This window comes from Equus przewalskii, chromosome 11 (genome assembly GCF_037783145.1).
Source record: "Equus przewalskii isolate Varuska chromosome 11, EquPr2, whole genome shotgun sequence".
NCBI lineage: Eukaryota > Metazoa > Chordata > Mammalia > Perissodactyla > Equidae > Equus > Equus przewalskii.
This window is the reverse complement of record NC_091841.1, coordinates 14,910,499-14,914,748: the sequence shown is the minus strand read 5'-3', so window position 1 is coordinate 14,914,748 and position 4,250 is coordinate 14,910,499. Positions and strand designations below refer to the sequence as shown.

Sequence of the window (4,250 nt, the reverse complement as noted above, 5' to 3'; positions counted from 1 at the left end):
GCATTATGTTAGTGTGTGTGTATGTTGATATATCAAAATCTGAGTGTGGATGGTGATCTGATTTTGACTTTTTTTAGACTTAAACATTATGGCTTGGAGTTCATATGGACCTGGATTTACATATGTTAGTATTCATAATGTGTTATCTCTATTATTATTTGAAAAAGACAGGAACAAATCTTAAGCTTACATACACAATACCACTTGCACAGTGATACAAAGTAATGATTTACTTCTAAGTCTTAACTAAAACATTAATAAGAGAAATCTTTATCCTTCTTCAAATGATAAATGAGGTCAGTAAATTTCATGCAGGTCTAACAAAGAAATAGTTTTGTTAGGCTGTCCTATTACAGAGAATACTAGACAGAGTAAGCAGGTATAAAATGACTCATTTACAAATTCCTTAATACTTAATTCCTCATTTTTCCAAAAATAAGGCTTTTCCCCATATTCTTCAAATTTATCCATTTGGAAACTAACCTAAAATAAGTAACACTTTCTGTTCTTATCTCTGATAAATGAACAATGGGCAGATTGCATTTTATTTCTACCTAATGATGGTTGAGACTTAAATTTCTAAACCCTCTGCCTTCACTCTTCTGTGTTATGTGAATGTGATCAGTTAGATTTCTGGTTCTGTATTTTCTCCTGTAAATGGTGCAACAACTTTAGCAAAGGTTGATTTTTCATTTCTGCATTTTTGTCACCACTTTGGTCAATATCAGAAATTGATCAGGATTTATTATAATTCTGTGAAAGATGACATGAGTGGAAGCCATATTATGTGACTTGGCCTGGTAGTATCTTTCTAAATAAACGTTCTTTGAAATTTTTTGGCAAATCCCAGTGAAATTAATTAAGCAAGAATTAGTCTTGGACATATGCCAATTCCAGGACTCAATGATAAGTGTCGTCAGAAGAGATAAAATGTCCAATGGTCTTTACCACTCTCAGGAAGAAGATGCTATCCTGTTAAAAACTGATATAAAATTTTCAGGAGTTCTTTTGTTAGTCTTAAAGCATGATATAAAAAAAGCACAAGAATATCTCTCAAAATCTCAAGTCGAATAGCCAGACCATGCCAATACAATAGAATGAGAAGGACTAAACAATTGAATGATATTTCTATATTCTGAAGTTAGTAAGAAAGCAATTACTCCAGAAAAATTTTCCTGGGAAATGGTTAGGTGCTATCTTCTTATGGAAACATAGGATTTGCTGGCCATTTGATAAATTATCCTAACATGATAAAGTTTTGTTTTTCTGTGTGCAGTCAGAAATCTTATTAAATCATCTGCTTTGCAAATAGAAACAATCTTCTAAATAATCAGAAGAATCCATGGAGACAGTCAAACGAAACAAGATATATCCTCAAGTCATAATGCAGCTTTTTTTCCTCTGTTGTCATACTGGAGGAATGAAGAATTTCAGTCCTCTCACTGAGTTAAAAAGTCCTCCTTCATATTGTGTACAAGTCACCAGAAGGTAAGACTAACTGTAAATAGTGGGGACCAGGCTTTACAATTGTGTGAACTTCTTCATTGTGTAAGAAATTAAATCTCTTTGAAATAAATCAAACATATTCCAATTCTAGTTTGATAACTTAAATATGTGTGACCTTGGGAAAATTAATAAGATGTTCTGAATCTTCATTTATTCAACTATGAAATGGGGATTACAGTTCTTGTTGCTATAAATATAAGATATGATATATTAAATTGTGAGTGTAAGACTGGAATCCACAGTAGGAGTTATGATCAGTGGATGATATAATCACAATAAGATTCAGAAAGGATCATTAGGGCAGCTTCAGGAGAAGTTGTTGGAGACCAGAATGGAAGTGGAGAGACTTGGCAGAAGGCTACTACAGGGGGCCAGGAATAAAATAGAGGCTGGGAATTGATCAAATATGTGATATATCAGAAAGTAGAATCACAAGAACTTGTTAAAGCTATCAAAGAAGTAATACGAGAGCAAAGGAGTGAAGCATACTATGAGATTTATCGTCTAAGCAATTACACAGAAGGTGGCACCATTTAATGAAATGAGGAATGCCCCTGTTTATTGAAGAAAATTAAAAATTTAGTTTTATAATAATACCAAATTCACACCCAATTGGAGGTGTCCAACATTGAAGTGTTCCATATACAGGTTTGAAAATTAGCCGGGAGATACAGGCTGGAGGCACATAATTGGAATGCTTCAGCATTGATTTTTCAGGAAAAGGAGGAATATCCATCTAAAGGCTCTAAGAAAGAGGTCTCAAAGAGCTCTGAGACAACCCAGATCAGTAATTTCCCATTAATAATATGATCTACTCACTTTAAATATGTAAATTACCTTCATTGAGTCTCAAGTGTTACAATTTTGTGACTCTATAAAAATTGGATCTTTTCCAGGAATTCCCTTCCATCTTCTCTTGTTCTTTCACTTTTCCTTTAAAACTCATCTAAAGCATTCCTCTCAGAAGCCTTCTCTCATTCCAGTTTGATTGATATCTTCCTACACTGTGACCCTAAGCCATGTGTGAAAATTTTTATAACGACATTTGTTGCATTTCCCTGGTTGACTGATCCCTCATTATGCATCATATCACTGAGGGTAGGGAACTATGTAATTCAAATTGCTGACTACAATGTCTATGACATAGGTGACACAAATAGACATGCCATGCACATTGTTTTATTGGAATGAATAAATAAAAGTTTAACCTTATAATGCATTTAAAAGTTTTCCCCCTTGTTTTGTAGGTGCAGTGTTTCTAATCTACAAGGACTAAATGGAACCAAGGAACAATGTGACTTACTTTGTCCTCTTGGGCCTCACACAGAATCCAAAGGAGCAGAAAGTCCTTTTTGTTATGTTTTTGCTCTTTTATATTTTGACCATGGTGGGCAACATGCTCATTGTTGTGACGGTGACTGTCAGTGAGACCCTGGACTCCCCGATGTACTTTTTTCTTGCTGGTCTCTCATTTATGGATGTCCTTTATTCCTCTTCCATTACCCCCAAATTGATTTTTGACTTTGTTCTTTGGGACAAATACTGTATCATTCTATTGTTGTATGATTCAGCTCTTTGCATCACATTTGTTTGGTGGATCAGAAGTCTTTGTTCTGTTGGTGATGGCCTATGACCACTATGTGGCCATCTGCAAGCCCTTGCCTTATTTGATTATCATGAGGCAATGGGTGTGTGTTGTACTGCTAGTAGTGTGTTGGGTTGGAGGTTTTCTGCACTCAGTAATTCAACTTAGCACTATTTATGGGCTCCCATTCTGTGGCCTCAATGTGATTGATCGTTTTTCCTGTGACATGTACCCCTTATTGAAACTTGTCTGTGCTGACACCTCTGTCATCAGCCTCTTAGTGGTGGCCAATGGAGGACTGATCTGTACTATTGTGTTTCTATTGTTACTCATCTCTTATGGTGTCATCTTGTACTCTCTAAAGAACCTTAGTCAGGAAGGGAGGCGGAAAGCCCTCCAGACCTGTGGTTCTCACATCACTGTGGTTGTCTTCTTCTTTGTTCCTTGTATTTTCATTTATGTAAGACCTGCAAAGACTTTCCCCATTGACAAATGATTGAGTATGTTTTACACAGTTGTAACCGCTATGCTGAACCCGTTAATCTACACTCTGAGAAATTCAGAAATGACTAATGCTATGAAGAAGCTCTGGAGAAAAAATGTCACATCAACTAGTAAGTAAGTGCATAATCCATAATGAAGAAAGTAATTTAGCACTACAGCCACATCCTTTGAGTGTAAAATTCTTCATAAATCTGATGGAGACTTTTCTTTTCTCCAAAGGATTTATGATAATTATAATTAAAGGGTGAACTCTGTGTTTGTACTATTAATAATAATTTCTCTCCCAGAATGTAACTTCTATAATATCTTGTTTATTACAGCACCTACAAAGGTGAAATGAATGTACAGAACGGAGTCAACAAATGCTATGTAATGAATTAGTCAATGAAATGTTTATATATTTACTGTAATTTTTACTTTCTGCACATATTTTTATTACTTATTTTTTCATTCTTAGTTATATTTATTCAGATTTTTCTTTTACTTTCCTTCTTTTTATTGTACTTGTTAAAATATTTAGTGATTTATTGAGTATTTCCTTTATTCAATTTCATTTGCATTACATATGAAATTTTTAGTGTGATGTTTTACATTTTTAAATAAAAGTTGAAACTATAAAATATAAATATTAAAAATATAATCTATACAAAATTGT

The 4,250-nt window shown here is 34.1% G+C and overlaps 1 pseudogene; it reads left to right on the top strand.

Annotated features, from left to right (window-relative positions):
• Positions 1-2,782: 2,782 nt before the first annotated feature.
• LOC139074577 (olfactory receptor 4A47-like) lies at positions 2,783-3,713 on the top strand (annotated as a pseudogene).
• The last annotated feature ends 537 nt before the right edge of the window (positions 3,714-4,250 follow it).